The sequence below is a fragment of the Struthio camelus genome, chromosome 8 (assembly GCF_040807025.1).
Source record: "Struthio camelus isolate bStrCam1 chromosome 8, bStrCam1.hap1, whole genome shotgun sequence".
NCBI lineage: Eukaryota > Metazoa > Chordata > Aves > Struthioniformes > Struthionidae > Struthio > Struthio camelus.
The window spans coordinates 25,673,219-25,697,941 of NC_090949.1; the positions used below are offsets into that span (position 1 = coordinate 25,673,219).

General features: G+C 41.4%; 1 protein-coding gene across 24 annotated transcripts in view; it reads left to right on the top strand.

Moving 5' to 3' along the window:
• Positions 1-24,723, top strand: part of PTPRF (protein tyrosine phosphatase receptor type F) — a 399,448-nt gene that overhangs the window by 99,793 nt on the left and 274,932 nt on the right. The gene's annotated exons all lie outside the window — the stretch shown is intronic.

A 24,723-nucleotide genomic window follows, 5' to 3' on the forward strand; every position in this document is an offset into this window, starting at 1 on the left:
CTTCAAAGGTCTCTTGGTTTTCTAGCTTGTTGTTCTTTTTTTTTTTTTAATGTATGTTTTCAGCTGACCCTGAATGAAAAGTCACTCTATCATTCTTAGTGTAAATTCAGGTTTTCTGTAAATAAAATATGACAGACCTGGCCCCTACAAAACATGCCTGGAAGTACGGCTTGAGTGGCACGCAATAACATCTTTTAAAGTAAATCTTTTTTTAACTACATAAATTGGACAGAATCTCACCGATCTAGGTCATAGTTTAACTGTAGGGTTTTCTTTCAAAACCATTTCCTTAATACAGTCCGCCTGTTCTGATTGGGGGATAGGGCAACCCAGGGGAAAAAAAAAAAAACAACAAATCTCCTTTTACTGCCCGAATGAATGGGAGAAGAAAGGAAAAGATTCTTTTTCGATCATGTCAGGCTGAATCTAAAACATCAAGGAATGATTTTACAGGAGAACCCCTGAAGATAAACTATAACCTAGATTATCAGAATTCAGATTAAGTTTTCAGGAGTGTGGAGACTACATTACATCCTGAAGCATTCTTTTGACATTCATTTAAACTAAAATTGTTGTATAGTCACTCTTTCAGGGATATATAGAGATATGTCAAGTTTTGATTTTAAAGTTACAATCCCTGAAGTTATTATTAAACTTGCTAAGGTGGAGGCTGCTTGAAAAAATTAAAAAACAAAACAATATTTTCCATGTGAAGTAGTTACTGCTAGAAAAATATGTTTGTGTTTGCAGTTTTGGGGGTTCTTGTTGTGCAACATTACCACTGAAAGTTGGACGTTTTAAAATCACAGTTAAAACTGAGGCTTCTACACATGGTTAGTTTTCTTCATTCTGACTTAAAATAGTGAAACAGTTGTCATTAGATAACACTGTCATCTCATAATTCTTTGAGTCTTATTTTTGAACTTATTTGCATTTTGGAAAATGTGATAACATGTTCTCATTTAGAGGCTTTTCTGTAATATAGGTTATGTATTTGTACAACACATTGGCACAAAGCTTATGCAATTCAAAGTGATTTGGTTGCGTGTTATGCCGTATGGCTGGAACATACTAATACTTAATGCAGAACAGTGAGTTGCCCACTGCTTTTCACTCTCATTTGGTCAACGGTATTTTCTATGTTAAATGACAGCCTCCAGAGGTTATCAGCTGAATGCACTGACATAGCTCAGCGTTCTTTATGTATGACTGTATATGATTTTTTGGACTTAGAATATGAGAATTGACACAGAGTCTTTACGAGAAGTTTTATCTCACAAATTAGTGGCGTGCTTGAATATATTGGCGCCCAAAGGGCATGACTGTGGGCGATTTACCTGGTTTCACAAAGTACGTGTTGGAGAATGCATGTGGAGAGGGAAGGGTGGGATTTCAAGCTATGCATTTGGACTAATAAAATTCATTTCTGCTTTGAAGCTATATGTTTGAACTGCTCTGTATGGATATACATTTTTCAAAACTGTATTCAGGATAAACAGTTTCAGCAGAAGCTGGAGATATGACAATATTTAACCATATTTGCAAAACTGGACATAAGTATTAGTCCTCTAGCCTTTCTCATTTCCTTTTCTGTTATATAATCACCATATGAGTAGGTGGCTTTTGTGTTGTCACTTCACCTGTTTAATTAATTTAGCTTTCTGAAGGTTACGCAATAAAGTGGAATCATCATAACCGGCAATGTAACTTTGTCATCCCACGTAGTCAGCACTTGCTAGCACTCTGGTGCAATGGGTTTGAATAGCTGCCACGCCATGTGTGTGTGTTTTAAACCCAAGACAAGTGCTGAACTCATTAAAAATACATGCTACGTAAGTTCATGTGCATAAGAAGTTTAGGTACTGAGATCTCCTTTGAGGATACATTTAACTCTAATTAAATTTGTTTCATTCTATCTAGTATCAGCACGGGCTTGGTTGAAACCATCCAGTATTGGTTAGACTTCTGTTTTGAAGTAGAGCTGAATGGGATTACAGATTAAAAAAAAAAAAGGGGGGGGGCAGTGTTGTGAATATGCATTTCTGGTGCCCGTGGGCTGCCACTGCAGCTCCCTTAGCTACGCCCCGCTGACAGCAGCGAAGAGCGCGTGCCCACGCCGAGGTACTGGCTGTGCGTTTCCTGGGTGCCGCGTGCCGTACCGCGTGGATGTGCGTTGAGTTGTACTCCCAGGCAAAACTGAGGGATTTTAAAGACGCCTGAAATTGTTAGGTTTGCTCTATTGAAATTGAACAATTGCGTGATGCCGAACAACTCTGACTGAAATAGATTCTGATTTTTTCCAGTAGCAAAATGAAGGAGCAGCAGCATAGGAAATTACCAGCTTTTTATTTGGTCTGGCTTTTTCTCTCTGTTCATACTTTCTTTCAATTCATTATTAGTTCAAGGATAATTTTCCAGTAGTGTGCTAATTATGATTAATTTTTCCATGGAGGCAGGCAGCATGAAAGGGATTACTGATAGTGATACTTGCACTGGGAGCAAATACAAATATATGTGGATTGGAAATAACATTGGTGGGTTTTGGTATTTTTGGGGGGGGGGAGTGGTGGTTTTTGTTTTGTTTTTTGCCTGACAGTGTTGGAAACCAAGCTGTGTTATTATGTCCAGTAAAACAGATTTCGCTGAAAGCAGATTATAGTATTTTGTGAGGGACTATTTTCACTTTATCACTCTGGAAGAAAATACTCGCAGATCCATATTCAAGAGTAGGCTGCTTTGTTGTGTGTAAATGGAAGAATGTATGGATTTGTTGTATTTTCAACACAGGAATAGAAAATATAATTTTATTTTTCTTATTATTTCTAACTGGTACTTGGGTTGCGTTCTTACAGAAAGATTTTCTAGATAGAAACCTCAGGTAAAATGGATATTGGATTAAAAAAATGAAGAAAAAAAAAAAAAACCCAACGATTTCTGAGCGTTCATCATTTCCTGAAAATTGGACCTTTTAGAGTATTTCAGATTGGATACACTAGAAATTGAGACATTCAAATCACTAACTGCTTTTGAGAATGACAGCCAGAATCTCCATTAGCATTGCATCTGCCTAGGGGATCACAGAGCGGAGATTGAGGCATCTTTGAGGATGGAAGCGGAGCCGTTTAGGAAGTTACTGTGCTTCAGCTGAGATCTAGTAACAGAGCGCACAACCATGTCTAGTTCGTTTCACTGAAAAACAAAAAAGAAATCACAGAAGATGATCTAAGGTTGTCTCTTTTGCTTTACATAGAAGCAAACTGGCTCTGCTTCTGTAATGAGCTAGAAGGATGGTAATTTACAGCTATAACAGGTGGATGCATTGAAATTTTAATGTGCTTCAAGAGATCTTTCTGTGATCCGAGAAAAGTGGGGCTTGCTGTGCTAGTTTGGACCAGTGGTCATCTAATTCGGTTCCCTACCTCCAGCAGTGATTAGTGCTAGATAACTAAGGGACTGGTACAGGAAATCATGAATTTGATTATCAAATATTTCATCTGCTGGGGACGGTTTTTTAAATTTCATTTATCAAACCAAAACAGGCTGGTTTAGCTACTGAAGATCTCTCTTGTAAAATGTAGTTAATTTTCTTTTTAAATTTTCCTTTGCAAAAAAGGAGTTATTTACATACATTTTCCCTTTAGGCGTCTCAGCTGAGGGTTAGTATAAGCCATATACAGTCTTTAACTGGGCTGGGTTTTTTTGAAAATGTCCTTTTGCAACTCTAAGAAAACAGTCATGCTAGATAAATAGTCTGGGTTTTTTTGTTAACATTGTAGCTTAAAGATAAAATACTAAATGAATTTCATGCAGTTATTGTATTGCTTGAGTGTGTCTTCACATTAATTAAAATTAATTTAAACAAGGCGATAGGAGTAAAGTGCAGAGTAGGAAAAGAATAGATCAAAAAAAGATAAGTTAGGTGTATTCAAATAGTCAGAGCCTGTTGAAATTTGCTCTAGGGTGCATCAGCAACTACTAGCCAAGCAACCTTTGAACCGTTGACAATTATCTTTTAGAAATTGTGAAGAGCAAGAGAGGTCCTGGAGGACTGAAAAGGGCAAGCGCAGGGCCTGCCTTTGAAAAGGAAGACTAACTAGTCTATAATTCCCTGGACCTAACTATGATACACTGAGAATTGGAACAAAATTATTAATCACTTTCTAGGAATCTGGAGGTTAATAAGATAAAGAATAGGAGGGAGCAGTAGCTATGATATATCTTGACTTCAGTAAGACTTTTGACATAACCTCTTGTGGTGTTCCTGTAGAATAGGGAAACATATATATTTAATTATAAAGTAAACAATAACTATTTAACTGTTTAAACTATTTGAAGAGTAGTTACCTATAAGTTAATGTGAAGATCAGGGGAACTGAGGAGTTGCACGTGGAATTGTATGCATACGCCCCTGTTTGTCTTGGGCTGAGCTGTATTTTCAGTTCTCTTTACTGATGCGGACAAGGGAATACTTACCAAATTTGCAAGGAAGCTGTAACTGGGAGGGGCTGCAAGCATTTTGAAGCGTAATTCAGAATTAAATGATTATGATAAATTGAAAAAGCATTTTGAAATCTGCAGCATATAGCTTAATGAGCTGAAATGAGGAAATACAAAAGAGTGAGTACATGGCTAGGTTGCACAACTGCAAAAGAGCACTTGAGGATACGTAGTGGATCACCACCTTATATACAAGGTAACAGTGTGGTGCGGTTTCTGGAAGGACAGACTCAATCTGGAATATATTAACAGGACTATAATTATCTATGAGGCAATGATGATTCAGCTCTGGTCAGTGCTGCTCAGGCCCTAGTGTCCCGTTGCGAGCCCTGCGCTTGAGAGGGAACACCGGTTGACTGAAGACGTTCCCCTGGAAGTGCCTGGGGTTTGGAAGACATACGATGTGTGGAGGCTGTGGGGGCACTGGGTATCATTAGTCTGCGGAAGAAGAGACCGAGTGATCAGCTGCTGTTTGTCTCGGCCAAGGGATGGATGAGAAGTCCTCTCGGTTTATAACAGGGCTGCTTCAGGAAGGAGCTGGTGGCTCTGCCCGCTCTGAGAGCAGTGAACGTTGCCTCTGGTACCCGGGTTGCCGTTATCTCGGCTCCCGCAGAGGTTCTTGAGACCAGCTCCCAGCAGTGGTGGTTTGTGCGCATTTGAGTTTGCCCTGTACGGAGCAGAGGATCTCAAGGCACTGAGGAGGGTCACACTAAACAAGGAGGAATTAGCAGAACTGCCAGTGGAGGGAGATGCATATCGCATGGGAAGAGCTCCCAGAGTGAAGAAACCCAGGCACACTTTCCCCTCTGCCACTGTTGCTGCAAGTGCAGTGACCACTGCTCACCTCTGATGCAGGTCTGTGTTGTCTTTCTCCATGTGAGTCCTTTATAAAACTGGTTTAGAGTCTGCTAAAGATCATAAAAGTATGAGAGAGACATTGATGAGTCAAGAAAAGCATTGAAAACAGGAGTGAATGCAGCAGAGGGCCGCCAGGCTAGCCAGGGGACTGGAGCACGAGAAGCGTGAGTAGGGGCTGAGGGAGCAGCCGGGAGAAGAGAAGGCCTAAGGAAGGATCTGATTGGGCTCTTCCTTCCCTCGCTGGTGGTTGCAGAGGAGGAAGTTGTTAGACTCTTCCTGGAGGAGCACGGAGTAAAGCGAAGAGGCAGTGTTCACAAGCTGCATCAAGGGATGTTCCGGTCAGGTATAAGCAGAAAACTTTCGCAGTGAGGATGGAAGAATACTGGAGCAAGGGCCCAGAGGTGGTGGGATCGCTATCTGTGGAGATACTCAAAAATCAACTGGACAAGGCTCTGAGCAACCCCGTCTGACTTCAGTTAGCACTGCTTTGAGCAAAGGGTTGGACTGGAGACCTGCAAAATCTCAGGCATAAGTCACTGGCCGTGCTCCTGTAGTTGAAGTTAATCAAGGATTCAAAAGGCCAGGTATTTTAATTACTGAGATTGTTTCCCTTTGACTAGTGTCTGTTAATAACATGAAGAAGCTTGTTTTCTTGATCAGGCTTCAAGACAAAACACTGTTAATCAAATGTTTAGATTTCTTCAGTGCTTCAGCAGTTTGTTTTGTTAGAAGCGCTTAGTCGTTTTTGGATATGAGCATTTAACTTCATAGCCATCAAGAAACCTTTGCATCGAGCACGTGGTTGATGAGCAAACGGCATGATTGAGTGTTCAAAGGAGATTGTAGCCTTGTACTGTAATAAACACGTACCTAATCAGAGAAGCTTATTTCCCCGCCTAATAAACAGAAAACATGTGATGAGTGACTTAATCTATTTCTTCTTAATATTTTGCAAAACTAATAGCTATGAGCTGTAATGGATACAGGGATACGTAATCTCTGACATGCAATGGTTAAAGATTAATATACATTGGCTATGTTTAAAGATCAAGAATGGCTCTTATGTAACAAAACCTTAACTCTATTTTTAGCTTTGTGAAATTGTATAAGGTGGCCTCTAAAGGTAGGGAGCTTTGCCGTGTAGAGAGGTAGTCTGTATCATGAACTTGATCAACAGTTTAATGCAGTTGTTTTTCTGGGTTAGAATGTCGAGAAAGTGACACTGAAGTTTCTGTCAAGGTCTGATTTAATCACTTAAAAACATAGCTGGGCTGCTTGACAGATGACCACATAAAGCATTCTCAAAGACTAATGGTCTGTCTTGTTCGTCTGTCCCCATTTTTTAATCATGCTGATGTCTTTTTTTTTTTTCTTTTTGAACCCGTTCCATTAAGTTGACAAGGCCACCTTGCTCAGAGGTGCGGCTGTTGAAGTTATTTCCCACGATAGCCTTGACAGCATGCGAGGGGCTGACTCCTCCTGGCTGCTGCACGCGGTCTTTCCTGGCGCATGCACAGTGCCGCGGAGACTTTAGACCATCTGTTTAATCTGCATTAATTGTGTTATATAATCCTCCTAGTGTGTGTGTATATGTATATATGTGTGTGTGTGTGTATATATATATATACACACATATACATTTACATATAAAAGCTCCTAGTTTAATGTTCATTAAACTGTTGTAACTGAAGTTGCAACAATGTGAAATTTTATGGTGTCCAAGTTTGAAATGATCTGGCTTAACTTTCTGACTTTGCTTTCTAGGTGTTTCTTTCTTGTAGTGGTTTTGCTTTGCCAGCCCATGCAGAGGTGACAAACAGGGCTTTCTCCTGAGTTTTATTTTATAGTCATTATCTCCAGATGGCTTGTATGTTTTTATGCTATTGTAAAAGGTATATTGTTCACCTGAAGTTCTGTTTCATATGTAGTATAGCTGGATTTTTTGGAAGCTTCAATTTATCTGTTTATCTCAAGAGTACAATTTTTTGGCATAACTGGAATCAGAGAGTCTAACTGATAAAGTATACACGGAAGAAGGGCTGATAAAACATATGCTATAGATGTTATGACAAGTACGTCATATTTTTTGCTGGAAAGCAGAGTGACTGATTGGCTGTAGACATTCCTGACACTTTCTGACAGAAAGGGTTATTTTATCTGAAAACATTGCAGTTACAGATGAGAGAGTTCCTGAAAAACATCACTCACTTTTACTAGCGACATTCATCACTTCCTAATTATGGCTGCTTTCAGGTTAAAAAAAAAAAAAAAAACCCCAAAAAAAACCACAAGCTCTTTTCGTTGTTCCTTTGCAGCTTTCCTTGTCACTGCAGGAGCAGGGTAGGGTTAAAGTAGGTCCTTCATTCTGTAGCACAAGGACCTCTGGATTAAATTAATGCATGTTGGTGTCTGTGTGTTAGATGTGTGTCACGCTGTTACAAGAACAGCAATGGCTAGTGACTGTAGAAAATGAGTAACTTTTTGTAGTTTAACCACCTCTACTGAAGCACAGAAGAGCTGTTAAATTTTTGCTCTGAAGTCCCAAGTTTTACGGTTCTATTGTCCCTTAGAAAGTTGAATGAAAACAAAGCAAGTCATGAGTGATGTGAAAAGGGAAACCCTTGATACTTGTTTGAATAGAGGAAAGACTCCTTGAATCTCTGTTTTCCACTGTTTTTAACAGCAGGAGCCTTCTTCCTCTGGGTGCTTCGTGAGATCTCCCCCGTCTCGTGGTGGTGGCCTGTGGCACCCGCTTCCGCAGCGCTCAGCAGGCACTGCTGCTGCTTGCTCCTTCGTAGGGGGACCCATGGCTAGCTACCTTTGCCAAAGCGGACAGGAGGAGGAGGAAGGGTCCCCCATCACCTCCTGGACTGGCAGTGAGCCTTTGCCCACCTCACGGAGGGGCCACTGGTGTGGCGTGTGGGCCATGTGGCTGGAGCCACCATCAGAACAAAAACTAAAACATGAGTTTCTGAAAAGTTGAGTTGGCCGAACTTTTTTCTGTCGAATCTGTCAGTGCCATACAATTCAGTTTTGAAAAGCTGCATACTTCTGCCCACGTTCAGAGTGACTGGCACAAGCATCGCCTGGAGATGCAGCACTGCTTCCAAGCCCTCTGCTGCTTCCTGGCATAAGAGCAGACGTTAGCAGCTGTGTCCATTATATAAATGGCCTAATTGATCTGAAAGGCTCCGATCTGCTGGAGGCCTTGGGATAGCTGGGTATCCTACATGCTAATTTGCTTGTGCTCACCTTCTGTGTACGGCTCAGATTTTCTGCTGGGTCCTTAGGAAAATTGCTTTCCGTTGCAATGCCAAATCACTCTCTTCTTGTAGTCCTACAGCCAGAGCAGTTAGGGGATTTACTTGTTCGGAGTGTTACTGTTTACAATACAGATGAAGCTAACTGTTGATTTTGTTTGCTTTTATGTGTGTATGTGCCATGTGTTCCACCCATGAGCCCTCTTGTCTGGCCAGACGTGTTTTCATTTACTTTGTGTGACCAGACCACAGGTACAGAGATGCTGGAGATAGCATGGTGATAGTCAGGGTAGGTGCCTGTATGTGTGACTTGGTCGGGGAAGAATAAATGAGCTTTTTCAAAATTGTTGTTTAATTCAGCTGACTTTGCAGATGGTGGAATGTTCAGCATTTTATAATTGCTGAAATGCTCTGTGCTACCTTTCGCCTTTGAAGCGCGAGTGCCTTGCAGCCATTCTGCCATTCCCTGGTTGCTGGCAGTAGAAGTAATTAAACACACCTGGTAATGACAACAGGGCTGATGCACCTTCTGCCACGGAGGACACTGACATCTGAGATGGAGAGCGCCCATTACGGTTTCTTGCTAGTCCTCGATTTAAATGCAGGCTCAAGGTTAAAACCACAGCCCACAGATGACGTGGGAGTAGGTAACTCTGTTCCCCGAGTACCTTCCTGGCTTCCTCCTGGGGAGTGGAAGGAGGACGGCCAATGTCGTGTTTCCCTGAGTTGATGTGGTGTTGTTTCATTTTTGTGCTTAATTTTATATCGCTAATAGCAGGGCGTATTCTTTGCAAGAAGACACAAGGATGTTATCTGTTACTTCTGATAGAGGGAAAGCAAAAGAAGAAAAGTAACTTCTAACAAAAGACAAAGCTGTTAAAAGTGATGCGGCGGTCCCCTCTTACCAAAGCTTCGGTGGCCAAATACCCTGAGTGCTAGTTATGGATGGACATTATCCATGGATTTCACTTGCAGTCAGAGTTCTGAAAATTACACTCCATACATCGAACGAATCGAGGAAAAAAAAACAAAAACAGAATTGTTGTTGCATTTCTAGAGAAAGATGAATTGCACTAATGGCCAAGTTTTGTCTTTCCCAGAAGGTATTATTCAGAGCCTAACTTACTGGGGGGAACCAAAATACCCCTGAAATACCTCAAACTCAATCTTTTTGAGGTCTGAAAGACTGAAGTGGATCATTATCTATCAACTCCCCGTAGACTAATTTGTGAGGAAGGTGGTGCTAGAGCAAAGTCTTTGCAGGGAAAGTGTGGGAGAGGCCATCTGTCAATATTGTTCTTGCTGCTTTTCTAATGCTTTTACAAATTGATAGTCTGGGAGTTGTCTCCGCTGCAGGTAAAGCCTGTTTCAAGCCCTTGTGTGGATATTTTACTGGAGTGAGACACGAACGCCCCCGGGAAAATGGCCTTGTGTGATAAAGCGCTCTGATACATGCATATAGCTTAAATGTCATCTTAGGAGGAAAAGATAAAGCAGATGTTAATTGTAAAACTGTACTTCACTTACATTTTTTTTTCTTATTAAAGAATTTTATCTAATTCAGCATATCTGAACACATACAACTGCTGTGTTTGTAAGCCATAAAAATATTTCTTTGAAACACTTCTATGATTATGCAAATACATTGTTTTAATGAAAGGGAGAATAGATTTAGTAGTCTCTGATTAGAAAGAAAAATTTCTTCGAAAATTAAGAGTCTGAAGTAACAGCGGATTTTTTTTTTATCATTTGTTTTGAAGAAGAGAATTACAGGTCCACACTTTCTTTAACCATTAGATAAGCAATTTGACTAGAATAGCAGTTTTAATCAGTTTTAATGATGTTTTCCCCGTATGTAAGGGACCGGGAGATGCATGAGTCTAAAGGTCTGCTGGTAATTGTCGAAGTTATGGGAGCTGTTTACGGAACATGCAGTGCCTGGATCGCTGCCTTTGCTGTGAGCGTATACACGACCTCTGCTCCTGGTTTAAAGTGTAATTAAGGAATACGTGCTTCTGTGTATGTGAAAACAATAAAACCATCCCATTTGCAAGCCATGAGGTACTCGGTGATGGCAGATACAAATGAAGCGCTTCAGTGAGTGCTGGTGTTAAGTGGTACACCTACTCCCGAGGAAAAAAAAAAAAGTATCTACTGTTGTATTATTTGCTGACGTTCTGGTGCCTCTTTCTCCAATGCAGCTCTAATGATGTCAAATCAAACCTTTTATTGTTACTCGTGCTAGTGAGGTAATGGCTTGTTATCCTATCTATGGAGGTAAAATCCTACTTGCTGCCTTTTTCAGATGATCAAAGGAAAAAACTAAGAAATCCTGACCTGCCAGGCATTTTGCCTACAGTGCATACCAAGTTTTATGCAAACCCAATATCAATATATTAGCTGAGCATTGGCTTTTGTCTTTCTCTGCTAGTAAGGCCATGTGCCTTCAACATGTGTCTCGCTATAGAAACCTCGGAGGGAAAAACAGTAGGCAAGTCATTTCTGAAGTCCTTCGAGACCTACTTTTCTAGTTCGTAGTGTTGTTCCTTAGCGTCCAGTATTTCTGGGGCTATCTGGGTTAACGCTGGTCACTCTGCAACAGTGACCGTCTTCCTTTTGGTCTGTTTGTTTGAAATGTTATAACTGAAGTTTTTTGCTGCTCCAGAGGTTTTAATATTCTCAGTCTGGAAATGCGATTTTTCTGTGTGGGGCAAAGGCATACTAGTTGAGGCAGAATTTCTTTCAGACAAATCAGGCCTCCATTTGCCACTATTGAATTAATGTAAATAATTCTAATGTGTGCGTGTTTATATGTAAGTGTGTGTATATTATATACATAGCAGCTGTAGTATTTATACCATGACTTGCCAAGAGAATACTGTAGCACCTTTTAAATAGAGAAGGCAAGCACAGGAAGCTTCTAAATTGAACCTTTGTTAGCTGGAACATGGAAACTTGATAAGCAGCCACGTTACGGTACGGACAGAAAGAGACGTCGCTGAATAGGAGGAAAAGATCTGAAAACATACTCTCTCTCAACCCCCTTGCAGCAGAATATCAGGCGAGTTGGAAAGAAACCGTAGCTCTTTGTAAGAAGCTAGGTGACAAAGTTATGAGGAGTGGGTGTTTTTTTCTGTCCGTGTGAACACTGCTAGCTGACTCCACTAGAAAAGCCTCTGGTATGTCAACTGCTCTTTTTTTTTTTCCCCCCCCCTTTTGAGGAAGGAATTTGAGATCTGCTTTCAGGGCTGCGCATTAAACGTGCTGCAAACTTTCCTTTCTGAGGCTTGGTAATAAATATAAAATTGACAACTTCAAGAGAATTGATTAAAGAGAAAGGACTTTATATATATATAAAAGCTTTTTTCACTATATGGTTTTTTGACCTGCTTGGAGGGATGAAAATCCAGCCAAGGGATCTTTGTCAATTCTCTTGTTACTGCCTAAGATTAATGCCCAGATGGTTTTAAAAGGCCATTAGGACAAGGAACAAAAGTTAAAAGAAAACAAAGTCTCATTTTCAGTTGCTTTCCCAGTTATTCATTGTGGATTCAGCACATGAACGCCTTGTAGCTCGCTGTACGGCGGCGGCGCGGGAGCGAGGCTACAATGGGGGCATTGTGATCACCTTCCTTTCCCCGCTCCTCTGGGCAGCGAAGCTGAAATCCTGCTTTTGGCATCCAAGCTGTTGCTTTGGTGACCAGTTATGACTTCAGAAGTATACATTGTGGTCTTGCTGAAGAGTTGAAAGGGAGTAAGGAAAAAGACAAATGTGTTCAAACACAACTCTGTTTTGCCAGCCTTCAAGGTGGTTAAGAATAGGGTTGTTTACATATTATATTTATCGTGGTATATCAGCGTAGTGTTAGGAATTCAAATGTCAATGTTATAAATCCAGAAAATATAATTAAAGGTGATTTGACATACAGAATGCTGTGCCATTTACTTATACGTTATGATGGCTTTTAATTAATACAGAGTCTTGCAGTTTCGCTAAGCAGCACTGGTTTTTTGCAGTTGTTTGATTTTAGGAATGGCTGTGTGTTAATCCCTCAGAATAATTTTTTCCCCTCAAAAACTGAAAACAGAATCTGTAATTCTGAGGTAAGTGGATGCACCTTGTGCTTCTTACTCTTATAAACCCTCCTGAAAGTCTTCCTGTGAATCTAATAAGTTTGTACAATGTATTTTTCTGGTATAAAAGGGGAGTTTTATGCCAATGACATGCCAGAGGTGAAAGAGAGAAAAATGTTGAATTCTGTAATAAACGCTTTGATATCGCAGCTCTTTCACAGGTAGAGCAAGAAAAATTGCCCAGTTGGAGTGTGCAAACAGGAGAAAAACATACAGTTTCCTGGGGAAGAATCAAATGTGCTGCTCCAGCAAAATGTTTCTCTTTTTTTTTTTTCCCTGTGAAGGCTTTCAGCAGTGATGTTTGCAGGATTCTTCCATTGCTTCCCATTGGATTTAATCTCCTTGCCCTGCTTTGTCTTCACCACCTCAGGTTCATAAGGTCCTGGGGGCCAGCGCTCTCTCCGTGCGCGGACACCCCTGCCCCGGCCTTTCACACGGAGCAAATGGCAACTGTGATGATTTAAGGGCTCGGTGTCTCGCCTTTAACGTGGAGATACAATGGGTTACTAATGCTCTCCTTGTGCGTCCGTTCCTCGTGCTGGGCAGAGCGCTTTGTTTGTCCTTCCCAAAGATTAGTGTTTATACTCCCTTGATGAAAGAAAAAGCACTCTAAGCATGTGTTCGAAGTGAGGACTTGCATGGATCTGGCAGGCAGTACAATATCACTAATAGCACCAGATACTTAAGTAGCCTATTTTCATAATCCCGCAGGTAGTTGCTAAGAGCATTTTCTCCTACTGGGAGCCTGGGAGAATATGTATCCCTCTGTTGAACTTCTTGTCGGCTGTCGCTATATTTATGACCTTAATGGTGTTTCTGGTCGTCAGACTAAGATATGGTGGGCCCTGGGTATCTCCATATTTCAATACTTTTATTTCACGCCTAGTAGCACCTCATTTTGGAGGAGGTGAAATATGTGGGTCACGTCTGTACTGGTAACACAGACCTCCTCTCCCATGCCCTCATAAATGTTCTTTCCTTGCTGGTTGATCTGCCCTAAATTTAGACTACCTTTTTAGTTGCGTTTTGCTAATTTAAATGAGAAAAATTCTCTTGGGCTAGGTGGCATATGCTACTGAACTAATACCTTGGGCAGAATTAGTAAATCAGCCATTTCAATGCATTCTTCCGAAATCCGAAGTGTGGGAGAGAATAGATTAGCAGACAAATAACTTCTCACTGGGGTTTATGGAAATGATAAAGTCAATGGCATAGGGTAGGAAAGCTGTATAGTGCAGCTTGTTTTGTTTTCCTTGTATACTTTTTAGACGTACTGTGACAGTTTTGGATTGGACATGATGATTTTTCAGAGGAGATATTTTCATGGTACTCTGAGCTTTGGAGCACAATCATGCAGGATGCTAAAGAAATAGATTGTGTAAAGAGGGTTTTAGAAGCTGATAATAAAGTTCTAACTCATTTGTGATACAGGAATAACACATGTATTGCAGGTAAAGATTATGATCTCATTATTTCAAAGCAAAATAAGTTGCCTGAGATACGTTTTCTTATTTTGATCAAGAAGCCAGTCTATAGAAACATCAAAGTTTTGGTCAGGAACGACTTTAAGTCTTCAGAATTAAAATACATTTGTTGCTGAAACCTGAGCCCCTGATTCCTGTATCGCTAGGTAGTGAGAAAGAAAACAGACTCCATATTACTTGTTTTTTTTCAAATATCCTTATTGTTGCACAGTTAAATCATGGGGTTTTTTTTGTATGCTGACCTGTAATTTGTAGTCTCTCTGGGGGAAACACCCTAATTAACAGTAGCTTTTGTAACATACTGTTAAAGCTATCTAAAAAGTCTTTCGGTAAATTAGTATAGCCTTATTGTCTTGAACACCTGGGGGCTTCCCAGTTGCCCAGGAGGTATTATCTCAGGGCTGTACACCAAGCGCGTGCTACCCATTGCTGTCCTCGTCCTGGTTGGGCCAAGTGATTCTCTAATTCAGACTGAATGCTTCACTTTGAAACTTTTGCTGAAATAAATTGGAAAGTGTTTGAAGCAGTTTGGAGAACATAATTGACTCTCCCTGGGCTGTTGTCTATTGTGTGCCTTCCCCAGTTGTTACGGGATTATAGGTCCTGCCTTGTCCTCCTCACTGCGATCAGCTGCAATTCTCAGATCAAACGACCAGAGAGACACGGTCTTTGCTCTGCCTCAGAAAGGAGACAAATCCACAAAGGTATCTCTTCAAAGAGGGGTTATCCTCATTAATAGATCTTTATGAGATGTAGTTGTGCTGCTTGAAGGAACTTAGCATGGGTGAGTTGTAAACGCTGAAATCTTCAGTCTCCTTATGTGGTAAATCTGTCACAAGAGGTGAGGAAGCATGTGGCAGTTGCTTTAATTCAAAGCATGGTTAGAAATTCTTGAGTGCTGTGCTAAAGCACAATACTTAGGAGAAGAGTCTCTTTCTAAAGAGGTAGCAAAAGGATTTTGCCTTCTGAAAAGTTTGCAAACGCAGGAGGAGCAGTGTCTGACTGTGGGAGCACACTGGTGCTTTCTCTGGAGATTGTTTACTCCGGAGGATGTAGGCTTTAGCAATTTTTTCCTGATGTTATTGAAATATAACCATGGTCCCTAGGTGGAAGATTATTTTGCAAAGGAAAATCAATCTAAATACTCCATTAAAATCTTTTGTAGAGGTTAGTAAATGCTTCACAGTACCCAGTTCTCAGCAGGTAGTTTGAACGTTTCTTCCAGAGGCAGTCTGGGCTTGACCAGTCTCTGCCTAACTCCGCCGGCCTGGGTCAAACCTGCTTTGTCACTAGCAGCTGCGCAATAAATCAGAGCAGGAGACTGCTTCAGGTTAAGGAGAATTGTATTCCCTTTTTTGTCCCCCCCCCCTCCCCCCCCCGATGTTTACTTTTAACTCACATCAGTTCCCTGATCTAGTCCACTGCACAAAACCGTATTGACGCGTCTGAAGGAGATGATGCAGCAGCTGGCCTAAGCAGTCACTATGTCTGAGGCCATCACTGTTGCTGAAAGATGAGCTCATCAAATTAAAGCCTCTGTTCCAAGGATATATTATGTTACATTAAAGAGCATGTGAAAACTCAAAACTTTGTGCTGTGGCCAGTACTGATTTCTGTTGATGTGCAAGATTTCTTTTCTTTTAAAAGAACCTGCTATGATTTTAAAAGGGTTGAAGTTAGAAAAAATTATAAGCTGTCTTCTATCATAAAGGATGTGATTACACTATTAAAGGTGTGAATATAGTGCTGACCTATTTTCTTTAGGAGTTTGGGGATTGTGAAAGCAGGAATTGAAAAATGGTTTCTCATTTGAGTGAATTTCTTTTTCTGCTTTGTAGATTATGGGCAAGTGGCTTTCGGTTATGTTCTCAACTGCTTGCCAGCAATGTTATCACTTAAAGCTTTATGGACAAAACTCTTGCTAAGATTTTTCTTCAACGTATTCAACATCTAAATGGGGATAACCTCAAACAAGATGCAGTGAAGACTTTGACTGATAAAAATTTTAAAGTATCTATAAGGCCTCTTCAAGTTATCTTGAAAATGCATTCGCTGGTGTCTGTGTTTGGATCTTATTGGTATTGTCCTAGAAGACAATTGGTCATTGCAGGAGCAACAATTTGGTATTTTAAGACAGACTGAGGAACCTGTCCTTGTCCACCAAATCTTTTAGAGGACATCAGCTTCGCTTCTAGAGGACTAAAAAAATGCTGGGGGAGTTAGTTAGATTTTTTTAAAGCCTTTTAGTTTGAGGAATACTTTTAATTTCATTATCAAAATCTTGGTGATGAATAATGCTGAAATCACATAGTTGTCCATGTTAGATGAAAGCTGGCTGATCATTCCCTGCTCTTGAAAAGGAAGTACAGGGCATGCTTTTCTAATTTCAAGTACAGACATATACTGAATCTCAAATGGCTAGACTCTTACGCATGAAAAGCACTGGAATATAGAAATAGTAAGCACTTATTCTGAATACTTCCCAACAAAAATAACCTATTCTCATAGCTGCACTTTTATTAAAAATTTTAAGAAAGCAAAATCACTCTCTCTGCACAAAGTCCACACTCTCTCAGCACAGTCATGCTGTGCTTGATGATCTTGATGGTGAGATTGATGGTGAGATTTTCTTGACGGGCAGAAACTGAACCACAGGAAGTTCCACCTAAACCTGAGAAAAAACTTCTTGACTGTGAGGGTGACAGAGCACTGGAACAGGTTGCCCAGAGAGGTAGTGGAGTCTCCTTCGCTGGAGATATTCCAAACCCGTCTGGATGTGATCCTGGGCAATATGCTCTAGAGGACCCTGCTTGAGCAGGGAGGTTGGACTAGATGATCTCCAGAGGTCCCTTCCAACCTAAACGATTCTGTGATTCTATGTTTTATCATTAAAAGGAGATTTTAAGGTTATTTATATTAGAGGCATCCTACTTTCTTGTGTAATATTACTTTACCTTTTATGTACTCTCTCCCATTTGGAGATCTTTTAATGCATTGCAGAGTACCTGAGGTTGGCCCCATATTTTGATGTATTGTCCACACTGGCCAGCATTGACTCATGTAGATAGGGAAGCCCAGGAATGCAGAAGGGAGGTGGCGTGTTCAGTACTGTTGAAAGCAAAAAAAAAAACAAAAAAAAAACAAAAAAAAACAAAAAACCACCCACCTGTCTAGTCTGAGGTTAGAAGGTTGTGATGGTGCCTGATACAAATGCACAAGGTCCGTCTCATGCAGGGGCAGCCTGTGGAATAAGGGCATCTCCTGTAGCACCCATCTGTTACCTCCCTCACCCTGCAAAGGAGGTTGAGCAAGAGTCCTTGCAAGTCATTAGTAAAATTATCCTTGGTTTTCCTGTTTCTTAGATGCATGATGAAACTGTCACCTGGGTGCTTTCGGCCTGCTTTATGAGCCCATGTAGTATCAACAGGATCACATCAGTCAAAAGTGATGGGAATTGGCTGCAAATGTTTTGTGCAGTGCAGGTTGTCTTGCATGCTGTGCAGGCGAGCTTAAGGGGATGTCGCAGTCGCTCCCTGCCCTGAGACAGGCAGGTCTGTTGCGCGATCAGCCCTCAAAGGGGGTGCAGCGGCAGGCCGCGTATCCCCCTGCCCTCGGAGGGGGCAGTGGCAGGCTTTTCTCCTGCTTGTCCACGTGCAGTACTTAGCTAATAACCTCTAATGTCCAAGCAGTCCTAGCAGTGTTCATTTTTTAGCATGGCAAAAGTATGCAACTTTTTTCTTAAATAGAAGAGGCTGCAGCATTTCTGTCTGAGACATGTAGGAGAATGGGGAAGAATCAACATTTGCCAAACAGCAAGGGAGAAGAACTGGTGGGATAAGGGCTGCTTTGTCTTGAGCTTTTGAAAAGGCAATAAATAAAAAATGGAGAGGAAAAAAAAAAAAAGAAATGGGGAAGAGGGGAAAAGGGATGCCACAGCAACCTTTTACATCTGAAGTTAGTTAACCCAGATGCAAAAGCGTGCTCCTAAAGGCACTGAATAATATGTGTCTCTGAATAACATGCCCTGTATATTCTTGCTGTTAGGTTGCTCATGCATGTGCACGCACATGAGAGTCATATACCGAAAGCACTTAGTCGTTGAGGCATGTGGGTTGTGCACCAGCTTGGCAGAATGTGTTTTGGTAAATGGACTGTACTGGAGCACTGTACTGGCATTCGAAAGTATTTTTTCTTCCCTCTATGCCCTGATTTAAAAAGTTAAGTGTGGGGCCTAGACAGTATGAAGGTATATAAAGCAATACATAAACCTTCTTTGCTTATAGCTTTGTTGATCTCAGTTTTTTGGCGTGTGTCAGAATATGTTTATTCTTGTAAGACTATGTGACATCATCCACTTTGCCGAGTTGTAAGACAGCAAAATAATATACGAGGCTGGTTCCAGCTGTCTGAGGGGTGAGCGTTTGCTGAGCGAGGGTAGAACAAAACCAACTTTAAGCCTGGTTGGTTTTTGTGTTTCACTGGAGGAGCTGTTGAAAGTCTAAATTACAGTTTCCCTGACGGCTATTTGAGCAAAAGTGTAACTGAAAAGTGTGTGTGTGTGTGCATGTGCGTTTCAGTGGAGTGTTAGTAAGAAAAAGCAGCTGTCAGAACTCAGAGGGCTATTTAATCCTTCCCCCCCCCCCGTTAGCCGATGAAGCGAAACGAGTGGGAGGTCTGTAAAGGCAGATCAGCGTTGATATGGGAAAGCACAGTTCCTGTTGCGAGGGTTTAAAAATACTCTTTAATGTAGCAGGGAAAGGCAGAGCAAGAAGGTGTGACTACATGCTGAAGCCAGAAACACTCAAGCGAAGGAAAGGGAGCATCTTTCGGGGCATGGCGAGAGGAACGGCAGAGAGCGATAGTGCAGCCCCTCCACTTCTTGATGCCTCGCTCTGGCACCAGTCCAGATTCCTCCAGGACTAAATTTAGGAGATGTGCTTTAGTCAAACAGGAATTGGGCTCAGGATGGTGGTAACTGGAGGAAATTTAATGACTCTGAGGATGTAAGAGGTCAGGCTAATAATCTAAAGTTGTCCTCTAACCTGTTACACTGTAAATCTGAATGTGAGGGTTTGGCAAGTGCAGTCGCGTTTGGCTTGTGTGGATCATACCATCTTCTCCCTAGGCTTCCCTGTTTAAAAACAAAGCAACCAACCTGCTTCCCCCCTCCCCCCCCCCAAAAAAAAAAAACCAAAAAAACAAAAAAACAAACAAAAAAAACCCCAGGCAACTTCTACAAACCAAGGTTTTCATCTATGCGTATCTGCCTGAGACTGACACAGTGCTTGCTTCTGGGATGCAGATATATTTGGCACTGAGTTGTTAGAAGCACAGTCTGATATTTCTGGAAAGGCAGTAGTGTGTGTGCTGGAAATCTCGCCGGTCGGGTGGTTGAGCGTGTGGTCTGCTTCCTTCTCTGAGGCATCTTTGTTTCTCGTTAGTATTCTGAGCGCTGTGCTGAGACCTGGGTCTTGTTTAATCAGTTTGGTTCTGATTGCTTCCTTGTATCCATGGGTCGCATCTTGAATTCAGTGTTTTGCATTACAAATCTGCTCTCTAGAGATGGGCAGGATATATAGCTCCATCTGCCACATTTAGTTTTAGCCCTTTTTCGCTGAGTCCTGTTAACAGGTGACATGCACATCCCACTGAGATTCCAGCTAATTGTTGGGGTATAATTATAGACAAGTGCTGACCGGATGCTCTTCTGCAAAATGGTGGGACTGTCGTGGGCTGCAAAAAGATGGGTAACGTTAGCCTGTATGCGGTGCAGATCACGTGCTCGCACCGTCCGGGAGCGCGTGTTCGCTTTGAACAGTGAGATGAGTCATGACAACTAGATTATTCTCCTCATGTGCCAGCTTGCAAATGCCAGAGAAGATGCAGGGAAGTAGATATCTCACAGGAGTATCATTTGTTCTCTTTTGTTTCGTGACATTTCGATGATAGTATTTTTTAAATGGTCACCTCTGCTTTTACTCCTACGAGACAGAGGTTAGTCGAAAATCAGGATGTGGAAGTGCTAATAAATACAGTGTTTATGCACCATCACTAGACAGATGACTGTTTTGATTTCTTATCGTGTTGTTCTTCTGCTAGAGCTGAACTGTTGTTGTAGGGTTATAAGAGATAAGTCACATCTCTTTAGGCCTTTTTTAAGGTGGAAAAACAGGAATTCAAGCTGTTTCCGGGTTTCCTCTGAAGTGACACTTTACGGCTGTCATTCTAAAGCCTAAAGCTTTGGTGACAATTTAAGAAGCTAAGAAAATTAATCAAAATTTTTGCAGGATAAATTTTTTTCTCTGTTTTTTAGAAGCCTCGTAACTAGAGAAATCTCTTCTTTTCAAGCTAGCAGTAGTTATTCTTCAGTTTCGTAGCACTTTTAAAAAATATTTGTTCTCACAAAATAGCTTCAGGGAGGCAGATAAGTGTTATCGCTGTTTTTTTAGCTGGGGAGTGTAAGGTGCAGAAGTGGAAGCACTTGGCAAGGTCACGGGAGTCCTTGCCTCTGGAGCCAGCGCTGGACCTGCCCAGCCGCTGCAGACATAGCTCTCTTCCTCCGCTCTGTTGCATCGAGTGTAAAAGCAGAGGACCGCTTCAGTGGTGGAGCTGTTCAAAGAAACTTAAAACAGATTGTTTATAAAATGCATGCCCATTATTGTTTTTAGAGAAATGTAAGTATGCTAATGTGAAATATGCAGAAAAATGTGTACATGAAGTCAAATATTAAGTGAGGTCTGCTTGCTCAGTAAATTCTGGAGAGGATCAGCTGCTGAGACTGGTGGTGCTTGCAAATCGCAATGAGGAAGATGTCTAACGAGATCTCTTACATTAGACAATCTCTAGCTTTAGGGAACTTTCTCTCAAGATTTTTCACTCATGACACTGTCTCATAGCATGCCGCAGCGCAAATCTGGTCATCCAGCCTGGGAAAGGCCCCCAGGGAAAGAGAAGCCCTTTAACACAGGGAGATTGGGAATTGCATTTTGAACGCAGTGGGTAGAATTATACCACCAAGTTTAAGTATGCGTTTTCCTTCACATGCTTGATGGTTTGGACGGTTGAAACTAAAAGCTTCTCTTGAACCTATATATTGAGAAATTTAAAGGTTTTGTACAAGGGTTGTGGCAGGTAGTTTGGGAATATGAATGTAGTTTATAACTATTTGTACATGCAGTCTGCTCTGTAACATCACAATGCTATCAGAGGAAGACACGATTTCTTCCTTTGTGGGGAGAGGGAAGTAGCTGGTTAACAGAGAATGGTAGAGATTTAGCTCTTGGGATTCACTTTTAGATGATGCACTAAGCAAAAATGTACAGATTTCTTATCAAATGCATATTATAAGTAGTATTTATGTTAGCTGCTTTGCAGCTAGTGTTAATGAGGTGATTGGAGGCGATGTAAACCTAATGTATTCATAGGTGATGGTATTAAAAATAAAGTCTGAAAACCTTAGCTAGCAGCCAGCCTGGGTCCTGTGTTCCTCACTGTTTAGCTAGGAGATCAGCTGAGAAGAACATCTGTGAAGGATGGGAGATGAGACAGAAAGTTTACAGTTGTAGTTTTGTTTTGACTTTTCACCTGCACGAGAAGTGCTAATGCTTATTTGGTAGTTTGTTGGGGAGCATACTGCCCAAAACAGTTACTGCAGCACAGGCGGGTGGAGGCTATTAGGGTTGCACTTAACAGGCACCACCCCTGGCTTGATGGAGGCAGGTCTCTGCCTTGACCTTGTATTTCTGTGTTCGTAACTGTTCTTCAGAACATGCTGTTCTTCAGCTGTTCATAACACTTGCCCGTAAAAATATGGATTTTTCATAAAATTGGATATAGAGTGTTATATAGATGCCTGATGCAAAAATGGATGGGATGAATTTTGTTAGTATTCATGTTCATAAAAGTTCATTTTAGAGATTGTAAAGGATGAGAAGCACACTGTTACAGGTTTATGGTGTTTTATGAAAAAGATGCCTGCCTCTCCATGTCTAGAAAGCCTAATGTTAAAGCATGTGGCTTTTAAATTATTACTGAGGCTGTATTGCCATCCCCCTCATTTCTGAGGTGATGTTTTGTGTTTTTAATGTATGTTTTTATTTTGATTCATTCTAGTTTCACAGCTATGGCCTGAAGTAATCGTTTTGAATACAGCAAATCTGTTTTGGTTACATCAACAGGGCATTTAGTGTCCACACAACTGCTAATCATTCTTCAATTTGTGCAATTCGAATAAAGCTCTGATCATAAGTGGTAGGAATACAACAGTCTCTGGAGCTGCTGTTCTCTAGTCTGTTCTTGGCACTATTGGCTTGTGTACCAGGGAGGTGATTTTAGTCTCTTCCTGAGCCTGCATGTATTTACTTCAGCTTAATTAAGCACCAGTCTTCTCAGTGCTTCGCCTCCTAGTGCCGTCAGTGATCTTGATTCATTGGTTGGTCTAGAAGAAGATATAGCCACGACATAAAGGATTTTGTGTGTGTTTTTTTTTTTCTTACCGGTACATACTCATCGCTGTTAAGTGCTTTCATTGATTACAGCAGTGCAAACACAGCTGAAAACAGCACGGTCGGTGGTTTCTAGGAACTATTGCTCTACCGTTTATGAAGCCCTTAGTACATTGCTTGAGGACTTTATTTTGAAACAAATGTGGAAGCGTCAGGCGAACACGTGCAAATGCTTGTTGCATTTGGTGTTTGGAGGGGTTAATGCGTACAGGACCTGCTGGCTCTCCATAGTGACTTTGCAGCTGTCTGTACCGAGTGTCCCCAGCAGGCAGGGCTGTGGGCGCTGCTTGGGTTTGCTAGAGCTGTTCCACAGAAATAAAGCAGATATTGGCACAAACGGGATCCCTGTGTTGGTTGGATCAATGAACATGGGTAGACTCTGCCGCGCTCGTTGTATGTGTGTCATGTCATTTTATCCCTAACTTTTAAAGGGCAGGTGAAAAGCTTCAGCTAATGTTCCTTTAATAATTAATTAATGGGAACAGGCACATCTTGGAGCCATTTTCATTTCATGTGGTATGATAGACTTTTGATTAATTACTCTAGCTTGTAGAGTTGTAATAGATTAGCATCTTACTTGAGGGGTGGAAAGCCTGTACTTTTTTTGTCATTGACCAAATACTAATGGACGAGTTGAGATGATGCGGTCAATCAGAGTGGATGCTTCCTCGTTGAACACACAGTTCCTCTGGTTTGTAGTATATAAAATGCACGTGCCTATTCCGAATGCATCCGTGTCCCTTATCCTGTTGTGTTTTTTGAATTGGACAGGCCACTGCGGGCAGTGCTGCAAAAGAAATGAGTTATTCTTGCAGGGGTGCACTGAACTAACTTGAGAAAGTTAGGCCCCATCTTTCTAAAACATCTTGGCCACCTAATGTTGAGCTGAATTGAGATTGCAAATGGCATCCTTTCGGCCATCCTGAAACGTTTCTGAGCGCTGGGGAATGCGTGAGGGAAGACAGCAAGGGGGGGGGGGGGGAAACGCAGACATAAGAAGTGAGGAACGGGACCTCTGGAGCTAGACCTACTGCCCATGTCAGCTCTAGGAATACGTTTGTTGCCTGGATTAAGGCAAGGGCAGGGCAGGTTACAAAGAAGATCCCTTACACTGTCTTAAGTGCTACAGCAAGACCCTTTGATTGTGCAGCAGTTTAATGTATATTTTTATTGAATTTAATATGAAAATAATGATACAGTGGCTTCCAGGGCACACTTTTGATACAATTATATACAGAAATGGCTCTGGGCTTTTTCTGTGAACGGGCAGAGTATTGACAGTCCTTTGCCCCCCCCCCCCCCCCCCCCAAAAAAAAAAAAAAATTCAAAGTAGAATTGTTTTACATCTTCCTCTTGTTACCCTGACTATCCCATCTAGGTTTTTTTATTTTATTTTATATTTTTGAGATAACATGGCCCTGCTTGGCATCCTTTAGTCCATAGCATGTACATAGCCTGCCTGAGATGGCATGTGTTTCTCTGAAAATACCATAGGGTTAGAAGGAAGTTTAGAATTGCATTTTAAATTGGTTCCTTGATTGTTTCTAAAACGATGTGTCCCACGTTGCTTTGTCAGTGGTTGCTGGAACACATACTAACATCAAGCCATGCCGTAGCTGTGTGCAGCATCGCTGTAGTATGGGAGATGGTGATGGTATGCAGGACCTATTGCAGCTACGGAAGAGTCCTGGGGGAGGAGCAATAAAGTAACGCAGTTAAAAATGTCCCATTTGTCCCTGCTATAAAATGCTTTTGGGCCTTCTGGCTGAATGTAACAAGCAAAGAACGGGTCTGCCCAGCTGTCAGCAGTCATTTAGCAGTGAAATACCGCATATTCATTCAGTAATTCTCTGCTTCCTCAGTCCTTTGCTGTTGAACTCAGAGTAGCTTCTGTGAAATCAGTTAGCAGATCTACCTGTTGGCTGCTGGGGAGACGTAGCTGCTGGGAACAATCTCACTCAAATTCAGCGGATTGTGAGACCAATT